Raw genomic sequence first — 7,500 nt, 5'->3', positions numbered from 1 at the left:
GCCCCCTGCTCGTGGAGGAGCTCAAAAGTCAGCCTTTCGAACACACTGCACTTGAGCCTTTATCTCCACTACCTGCTACACTCTATTCCAGTATTAGGAAGCTACACCGAGATGGGTAAGCTGCTCCCCATCTCCAAGCTTCTCACATGCTTGCAGAGCGACATCCAAGGCTGAAACTAGAAGGACGTTAACGTGTGCCCGTGCGTCAACATAATTGCAAGCCCATGTTTCTTGTAAGGAAGCAGCAGTGTAAAAGCTTACAGCACCTGGTATTCCCAGGCGGTCTCCCATCCAAGTACTAACCAGGCCCGACCCTGCTTAGCTTCCGAGATCAGACGAGATCGGGCGTGCTCAGGGTGGTATGGCCGTAAGCCGACGGGCTGGGGACACAGACTCCTTTTATAGACTAGGCAAGGCCCCCTGCTCGTGGAGGAGCTCAAAAGTCAGCCTTTCGAACACACTGCACTTGAGCCTTTATCTCCACTACCTGCTACACTCTATTCCAGTATTAGGAAGCTACACCGAGATGGGTAAGCTGCTCCCCATCTCCAAGCTTCTCACATGCTTGCAGAGCGACATCCAAGGCTGAAACTAGAAGGACGTTAACGTGTGCCCGTGCGTCAACGTAATTGCAAGCCCATGTTTCTTGTAAGGAAGCAGCAGTGTAAAAGCTTACAGCACCTGGTATTCCCAGGCGGTCTCCCATCCAAGTACTAACCAGGCCCGACCCTGCTTAGCTTCCGAGATCAGACGAGATCGGGCGTGCTCAGGGTGGTATGGCCGTAAGCCGACGGGCTGGGGACACAGACTCCTTTTATAGACTAGGCAAGGCCCCCTGCTCGTGGAGGAGCTCAAAAGTCAGCCTTTCGAACACACTGCACTTGAGCCTTTATCTCCACTACCTGCTACACTCTATTCCAGTATTAGGAAGCTACACCGAGATGGGTAAGCTGCTCCCCATCTCCAAGCTTCTCACATGCTTGCAGAGCGACATCCAAGGCTGAAACTAGAAGGACGTTAACGTGTGCCCGTGCGTCAACGTAATTGCAAGCCCATGTTTCTTGTAAGGAAGCAGCAGTGTAAAAGCTTACAGCACCTGGTATTCCCAGGCGGTCTCCCATCCAAGTACTAACCAGGCCCGACCCTGCTTAGCTTCCGAGATCAGACGAGATCGGGCGTGCTCAGGGTGGTATGGCCGTAAGCCGACGGGCTGGGGACACAGACTCCTTTTATAGACTAGGCAAGGCCCCCTGCTCGTGGAGGAGCTCAAAAGTCAGCCTTTCGAACACACTGCACTTGAGCCTTTATCTCCACTACCTGCTACACTCTATTCCAGTATAAGGAAGCTACACCGAGATGGGTAAGCTGCTCCCCATCTCCAAGCTTCTCACATGCTTGCAGAGCGACATCCAAGGCTGAAACTAGAAGGACGTTAACGTGTGCCCGTGCGTCAACATAATTGCAAGCCCATGTTTCTTGTAAGGAAGCAGCAGTGTAAAAGCTTACAGCACCTGGTATTCCCAGGCGGTCTCCCATCCAAGTACTAACCAGGCCCGACCCTGCTTAGCTTCCGAGATCAGACGAGATCGGGCGTGCTCAGGGTGGTATGGCCGTAAGCCGACGGGTTGGGGACACAGACTCCTTTTATAGACTAGGCAAGGCCCCCTGCTCGTGGAGGAGCTCAAAAGTCAGCCTTTCGAACGTTCAAGAGTTTAAGTTGTTTTTGGTGGGCTTTGCTGTATGGCCGCGCCCTTTGAGTGTGTCAAATGTCAAGCAGCTGTCCGTCAAGGCTCAGAGGTGCACTTAGATCACCTTGGGGCGGAGGTGATCAGCAGCAACCTTTGTTATGCGCACTTAAAAAACATGGCACCACAACAAGTAACTTGTGTGCCAAGATCTTGAGTTGGCCCCAGACACTTGTGGGCCATCGCTTCTCGGCCTTTTGGCTAAGATCAAGTGTAGTATCTGTTCTTATCAGTTTAATATCTGATATGTCCTCTATATGGGGATTAAATATTAAATGCATTTTTGAGCATTGGGAGGTGAAAACTGGGGCTTGCTCTCTTCACTCCTTGCATTGACCTGGCATTGCAGTGCCACCAGGAACGGTGCACCATTCTCTTTTTTCTGTGAAAACCAAAGCAAGGCTGGAACTAGAAGGACGTTAACGTGTGCCTGTGCCCGTGCCCGTGCGTCAACGTAATTGCAAGCCCATGTTTCTTGTAAAGAAGCAGCAGTGTAAAAGCTTACAGCACCTGGTATTCCCAGGCGGTCTCCCATCCAAGTACTAACCAGGCCCGACCCTGCTTAGCTTCCGAGATCAGACGAGATCGGGCGTGCTCAGGGTGATATGGCCGTAAGTCGACGGGTTGGGGACACAGACTCCTTTTATAGACTAGGCAAGGCCCCCTGCTCGTGGAGGAGCTCAAAAGTCAGCCTTTCGAACGTTCAAGAGTTTAAGGTGTTTTTGGTGGGCTTTGCTGTATGGCCGCGCCCTTTGAGTGTGTCAAATGTCAAGCAGCTGTCCGTCAAGGCTCAGAGGTGCACTTAGATCACCTTGGGGCGGAGGTGATCAGCAGCAACCTTTGTTATGCGCACTTAAAAAACATGGCACCACAACAAGTAACTTGTGTGCCAAGATCTTGAGTTGGCCCCAGACACTTGTGGGCCATCGCTTCTCGGCCTTTTGGCTAAGATCAAGTGTAGTATCTGTTCTTATCAGTTTAATATCTGATATGTCCTCTATATGGGGATTAAATATTAAATGCATTTTTGAGCATTGGGAGGTGAAAACTGGGACTTGCTCTCTTCACTCCTTGCATTGACCTGGCATTGCAGTGCCACCAGGAACGGTGCACCATTCTCTTTTTTCTGTGAAAACCAAAGCAAGGCTGGAACTAGAAGGACGTTAACGTGTGCCTGTGCCCGTGCCCGTGCGTCAACGTAATTGCAAGCCCATGTTTCTTGTAAGGAAGCAGCAGTGTAAAAGCTTACAGCACCTGGTATTCCCAGGCGGTCTCCCATCCAAGTACTAACCAGGCCCGACCCTGCTTAGCTTCCGAGATCAGACGAGATCGGGCGTGCTCAGGGTGGTATGGCCGTAAGCCGACGGGCTGGGGACACAGACTCCTTTTATAGACTAGGCAAGGCCCCCTGCACGTGGAGGAGCTCAAAGGTCAGCCTTTCGAACGTTCAAGAGTTTAAGTTGTTTTTGGTGGGCTTTGCTGTATGGCTGCGCCCTTTGAGTGTGTCAAATGTCAAGCAGCTGTCCGTCAAGGCTCAGAGGTGCACTTAGATCACCTTGGGGCGGAGGTGATCAGCAGCAGCCTTTGTTATGCGCACTTAAAAAACATGGCACCACAACAAGTAACTTGTGTGCCAAGATCTTGAGTTGGCCCCAGACACTTGTGGGCCATCGCTTCTCGGCCTTTTGGCTAAGATCAAGTGTAGTATCTGTTCTTATCAGTTTAATATCTGATATGTCCTCTATATGGGGATTAAATATTAAATGCATTTTTGAGCATTGGGAGGTGAAAACTGGGGCTTGCTCTCTTCACTCCTTGCATTGACCTGGCATTGCAGTGCCACCAGGAACGGTGCACCATTCTCTTTTTTCTGTGAAAACCAAAGCAAGGCTGGAACTAGAAGGACGTTAACGTGTGCCTGTGCCCGTGCCCGTGCGTCAACGTAATTGCAAGCCCATGTTTCTTGTAAGGAAGCAGCAGTGTAAAAGCTTACAGCACCTGGTATTCCCAGGCGGTCTGCCATCCAAGTACTAACCAGGCCCGACCCTGCTTAGCTTCCGAGATCAGACGAGATCGGGCGTGCTCAGGGTGGTATGGCCGTAAGCCGACGGGCTGGGGACACAGACTCCTTTTATAGACTAGGCAAGGCCCCCTGCTCGTGGAGGAGCTCAAAAGTCAGCCTTTCGAACACACTGCACTTGAGCCTTTATCTCCACTACCTGCTACACTCTATTCCAGTATTAGGAAGCTACACCGAGATGGGTAAGCTGCTCCCCATCTCCAAGCTTCTCACATGCTTGCAGAGCGACATCCAAGGCTGAAACTAGAAGGACGTTAACGTGTGCCCGTGCGTCAACGTAATTGCAAGCCCATGTTTCTTGTAAGGAAGCAGCAGTGTAAAAGCTTACAGCACCTGGTATTCCCAGGCGGTCTCCCATCCAAGTACTAACCAGGCCCGACCCTGCTTAGCTTCCGAGATCAGACGAGATCGGGCGTGCTCAGGGTGGTATGGCCGTAAGCCGACGGGCTGGGGACACAGACTCCTTTTATAGACTAGGCAAGGCCCCCTGCTCGTGGAGGAGCTCAAAAGTCAGCCTTTCGAACACACTGCACTTGAGCCTTTATCTCCACTACCTGCTACACTCTATTCCAGTATTAGGAAGCTACACCGAGATGGGTAAGCTGCTCCCCATCTCCAAGCTTCTCACATGCTTGCAGAGCGACATCCAAGGCTGAAACTAGAAGGACGTTAACGTGTGCCCGTGCGTCAACGTAATTGCAAGCCCATGTTTCTTGTAAGGAAGCAGCAGTGTAAAAGCTTACAGCACCTGGTATTCCCAGGCGGTCTCCCATCCAAGTACTAACCAGGCCCGACCCTGCTTAGCTTCCGAGATCAGACGAGATCGGGCGTGCTCAGGGTGGTATGGCCGTAAGCCGACGGGCTGGGGACACAGACTCCTTTTATAGACTAGGCAAGGCCCCCTGCTCGTGGAGGAGCTCAAAAGTCAGCCTTTCGAACACACTGCACTTGAGCCTTTATCTCCACTACCTGCTACACTCTATTCCAGTATAAGGAAGCTACACCGAGATGGGTAAGCTGCTCCCCATCTCCAAGCTTCTCACATGCTTGCAGAGCGACATCCAAGGCTGAAACTAGAAGGACGTTAACGTGTGCCCGTGCGTCAACATAATTGCAAGCCCATGTTTCTTGTAAGGAAGCAGCAGTGTAAAAGCTTACAGCACCTGGTATTCCCAGGCGGTCTCCCATCCAAGTACTAACCAGGCCCGACCCTGCTTAGCTTCCGAGATCAGACGAGATCGGGCGTGCTCAGGGTGGTATGGCCGTAAGCCGACGGGTTGGGGACACAGACTCCTTTTATAGACTAGGCAAGGCCCCCTGCTCGTGGAGGAGCTCAAAAGTCAGCCTTTCGAACGTTCAAGAGTTTAAGTTGTTTTTGGTGGGCTTTGCTGTATGGCCGCGCCCTTTGAGTGTGTCAAATGTCAAGCAGCTGTCCGTCAAGGCTCAGAGGTGCACTTAGATCACCTTGGGGCGGAGGTGATCAGCAGCAACCTTTGTTATGCGCACTTAAAAAACATGGCACCACAACAAGTAACTTGTGTGCCAAGATCTTGAGTTGGCCCCAGACACTTGTGGGCCATCGCTTCTCGGCCTTTTGGCTAAGATCAAGTGTAGTATCTGTTCTTATCAGTTTAATATCTGATATGTCCTCTATATGGGGATTAAATATTAAATGCATTTTTGAGCATTGGGAGGTGAAAACTGGGGCTTGCTCTCTTCACTCCTTGCATTGACCTGGCATTGCAGTGCCACCAGGAACGGTGCACCATTCTCTTTTTTCTGTGAAAACCAAAGCAAGGCTGGAACTAGAAGGACGTTAACGTGTGCCTGTGCCCGTGCCCGTGCGTCAACGTAATTGCAAGCCCATGTTTCTTGTAAAGAAGCAGCAGTGTAAAAGCTTACAGCACCTGGTATTCCCAGGCGGTCTCCCATCCAAGTACTAACCAGGCCCGACCCTGCTTAGCTTCCGAGATCAGACGAGATCGGGCGTGCTCAGGGTGATATGGCCGTAAGTCGACGGGTTGGGGACACAGACTCCTTTTATAGACTAGGCAAGGCCCCCTGCTCGTGGAGGAGCTCAAAAGTCAGCCTTTCGAACGTTCAAGAGTTTAAGGTGTTTTTGGTGGGCTTTGCTGTATGGCCGCGCCCTTTGAGTGTGTCAAATGTCAAGCAGCTGTCCGTCAAGGCTCAGAGGTGCACTTAGATCACCTTGGGGCGGAGGTGATCAGCAGCAACCTTTGTTATGCGCACTTAAAAAACATGGCACCACAACAAGTAACTTGTGTGCCAAGATCTTGAGTTGGCCCCAGACACTTGTGGGCCATCGCTTCTCGGCCTTTTGGCTAAGATCAAGTGTAGTATCTGTTCTTATCAGTTTAATATCTGATATGTCCTCTATATGGGGATTAAATATTAAATGCATTTTTGAGCATTGGGAGGTGAAAACTGGGACTTGCTCTCTTCACTCCTTGCATTGACCTGGCATTGCAGTGCCACCAGGAACGGTGCACCATTCTCTTTTTTCTGTGAAAACCAAAGCAAGGCTGGAACTAGAAGGACGTTAACGTGTGCCTGTGCCCGTGCCCGTGCGTCAACGTAATTGCAAGCCCATGTTTCTTGTAAGGAAGCAGCAGTGTAAAAGCTTACAGCACCTGGTATTCCCAGGCGGTCTCCCATCCAAGTACTAACCAGGCCCGACCCTGCTTAGCTTCCGAGATCAGACGAGATCGGGCGTGCTCAGGGTGGTATGGCCGTAAGCCGACGGGCTGGGGACACAGACTCCTTTTATAGACTAGGCAAGGCCCCCTGCACGTGGAGGAGCTCAAAGGTCAGCCTTTCGAACGTTCAAGAGTTTAAGTTGTTTTTGGTGGGCTTTGCTGTATGGCTGCGCCCTTTGAGTGTGTCAAATGTCAAGCAGCTGTCCGTCAAGGCTCAGAGGTGCACTTAGATCACCTTGGGGCGGAGGTGATCAGCAGCAGCCTTTGTTATGCGCACTTAAAAAACATGGCACCACAACAAGTAACTTGTGTGCCAAGATCTTGAGTTGGCCCCAGACACTTGTGGGCCATCGCTTCTCGGCCTTTTGGCTAAGATCAAGTGTAGTATCTGTTCTTATCAGTTTAATATCTGATATGTCCTCTATATGGGGATTAAATATTAAATGCATTTTTGAGCATTGGGAGGTGAAAACTGGGGCTTGCTCTCTTCACTCCTTGCATTGACCTGGCATTGCAGTGCCACCAGGAACGGTGCACCATTCTCTTTTGTCTGTGAAAACCAAAGCAAGGCTGGAACTAGAAGGACGTTAACGTGTGCCTGTGCCCGTGCCCGTGCGTCAACGTAATTGCAAGCCCATGTTTCTTGTAAGGAAGCAGCAGTGTAAAAGCTTACAGCACCTGGTATTCCCAGGCGGTCTGCCATCCAAGTACTAACCAGGCCCGACCCTGCTTAGCTTCCGAGATCAGACGAGATCGGGCGTGCTCAGGGTGGTATGGCCGTAAGCCGACGGGCTGGGGACACAGACTCCTTTTATAGACTAGGCAAGGCCCCCTGCTCGTGGAGGAGCTCAAAAGTCAGCCTTTCGAACACACTGCACTTGAGCCTTTATCTCCACTACCTGCTACACTCTATTCCAGTATTAGGAAGCTACACCGAGATGGGTAAGCTGCTCCCCAT

At 51.2% G+C, this 7,500-nt stretch overlaps 19 non-coding genes across 19 annotated transcripts; 6 read left to right on the top strand and 13 right to left on the bottom strand.

Annotated features, from left to right (window-relative positions):
* Nucleotides 1-254: 254 nt before the first annotated feature.
* LOC131477439 (5S ribosomal RNA) lies at nt 255-373 on the bottom strand. The gene has a single exon (XR_009243776.1). It is a non-coding gene; the product is annotated as a 5S ribosomal RNA (ribosomal RNA).
* Nucleotides 374-669: 296 nt separating this feature from the next.
* LOC131477427 (5S ribosomal RNA) lies at nt 670-788 on the bottom strand. Its single transcript, XR_009243765.1, has one exon. It is a non-coding gene; the product is annotated as a 5S ribosomal RNA (ribosomal RNA).
* Nucleotides 789-1,084: 296 nt separating this feature from the next.
* On the bottom strand, nt 1,085-1,203 carry LOC131477415 (5S ribosomal RNA). The gene has a single exon (XR_009243754.1). It is a non-coding gene; the product is annotated as a 5S ribosomal RNA (ribosomal RNA).
* A 296-nt stretch (nt 1,204-1,499) lies between these two features.
* Nucleotides 1,500-1,618, bottom strand: LOC131477403 (5S ribosomal RNA). Its single transcript, XR_009243742.1, has one exon. It is a non-coding gene; the product is annotated as a 5S ribosomal RNA (ribosomal RNA).
* Nucleotides 1,619-1,926: 308 nt separating this feature from the next.
* Nucleotides 1,927-2,119, top strand: LOC131441606 (U2 spliceosomal RNA). The gene has a single exon (XR_009232210.1). It is a non-coding gene; the product is annotated as a U2 spliceosomal RNA (small nuclear RNA).
* A 124-nt stretch (nt 2,120-2,243) lies between these two features.
* Nucleotides 2,244-2,362, bottom strand: LOC131440803 (5S ribosomal RNA). Its single transcript, XR_009231488.1, has one exon. It is a non-coding gene; the product is annotated as a 5S ribosomal RNA (ribosomal RNA).
* Nucleotides 2,363-2,670: 308 nt separating this feature from the next.
* On the top strand, nt 2,671-2,863 carry LOC131442636 (U2 spliceosomal RNA). Its single transcript, XR_009233203.1, has one exon. It is a non-coding gene; the product is annotated as a U2 spliceosomal RNA (small nuclear RNA).
* A 124-nt stretch (nt 2,864-2,987) lies between these two features.
* LOC131477391 (5S ribosomal RNA) lies at nt 2,988-3,106 on the bottom strand. The gene has a single exon (XR_009243731.1). It is a non-coding gene; the product is annotated as a 5S ribosomal RNA (ribosomal RNA).
* A 308-nt stretch (nt 3,107-3,414) lies between these two features.
* On the top strand, nt 3,415-3,607 carry LOC131441605 (U2 spliceosomal RNA). Its single transcript, XR_009232209.1, has one exon. It is a non-coding gene; the product is annotated as a U2 spliceosomal RNA (small nuclear RNA).
* A 124-nt stretch (nt 3,608-3,731) lies between these two features.
* Nucleotides 3,732-3,850, bottom strand: LOC131477574 (5S ribosomal RNA). Its single transcript, XR_009243905.1, has one exon. It is a non-coding gene; the product is annotated as a 5S ribosomal RNA (ribosomal RNA).
* Nucleotides 3,851-4,146: 296 nt separating this feature from the next.
* On the bottom strand, nt 4,147-4,265 carry LOC131477380 (5S ribosomal RNA). The gene has a single exon (XR_009243720.1). It is a non-coding gene; the product is annotated as a 5S ribosomal RNA (ribosomal RNA).
* Nucleotides 4,266-4,561: 296 nt separating this feature from the next.
* Nucleotides 4,562-4,680, bottom strand: LOC131477368 (5S ribosomal RNA). Its single transcript, XR_009243709.1, has one exon. It is a non-coding gene; the product is annotated as a 5S ribosomal RNA (ribosomal RNA).
* A 296-nt stretch (nt 4,681-4,976) lies between these two features.
* LOC131477356 (5S ribosomal RNA) lies at nt 4,977-5,095 on the bottom strand. Its single transcript, XR_009243698.1, has one exon. It is a non-coding gene; the product is annotated as a 5S ribosomal RNA (ribosomal RNA).
* A 308-nt stretch (nt 5,096-5,403) lies between these two features.
* On the top strand, nt 5,404-5,596 carry LOC131441604 (U2 spliceosomal RNA). The gene has a single exon (XR_009232208.1). It is a non-coding gene; the product is annotated as a U2 spliceosomal RNA (small nuclear RNA).
* A 124-nt stretch (nt 5,597-5,720) lies between these two features.
* On the bottom strand, nt 5,721-5,839 carry LOC131440802 (5S ribosomal RNA). The gene has a single exon (XR_009231487.1). It is a non-coding gene; the product is annotated as a 5S ribosomal RNA (ribosomal RNA).
* A 308-nt stretch (nt 5,840-6,147) lies between these two features.
* LOC131442635 (U2 spliceosomal RNA) lies at nt 6,148-6,340 on the top strand. The gene has a single exon (XR_009233202.1). It is a non-coding gene; the product is annotated as a U2 spliceosomal RNA (small nuclear RNA).
* A 124-nt stretch (nt 6,341-6,464) lies between these two features.
* Nucleotides 6,465-6,583, bottom strand: LOC131477344 (5S ribosomal RNA). The gene has a single exon (XR_009243686.1). It is a non-coding gene; the product is annotated as a 5S ribosomal RNA (ribosomal RNA).
* A 308-nt stretch (nt 6,584-6,891) lies between these two features.
* Nucleotides 6,892-7,084, top strand: LOC131441603 (U2 spliceosomal RNA). The gene has a single exon (XR_009232207.1). It is a non-coding gene; the product is annotated as a U2 spliceosomal RNA (small nuclear RNA).
* Nucleotides 7,085-7,208: 124 nt separating this feature from the next.
* On the bottom strand, nt 7,209-7,327 carry LOC131477572 (5S ribosomal RNA). Its single transcript, XR_009243904.1, has one exon. It is a non-coding gene; the product is annotated as a 5S ribosomal RNA (ribosomal RNA).
* Nucleotides 7,328-7,500: the final 173 nt, after the last annotated feature.

The sequence above is a fragment of the Solea solea genome, chromosome 16 (assembly GCF_958295425.1).
Source record: "Solea solea chromosome 16, fSolSol10.1, whole genome shotgun sequence".
In the NCBI taxonomy this organism is placed as follows: Eukaryota; Metazoa; Chordata; class Actinopteri; order Pleuronectiformes; family Soleidae; genus Solea; species Solea solea.
The sequence above is the reverse complement of the archived record's forward strand: the minus strand, read 5'-3'. Positions and strand labels throughout refer to the sequence as shown.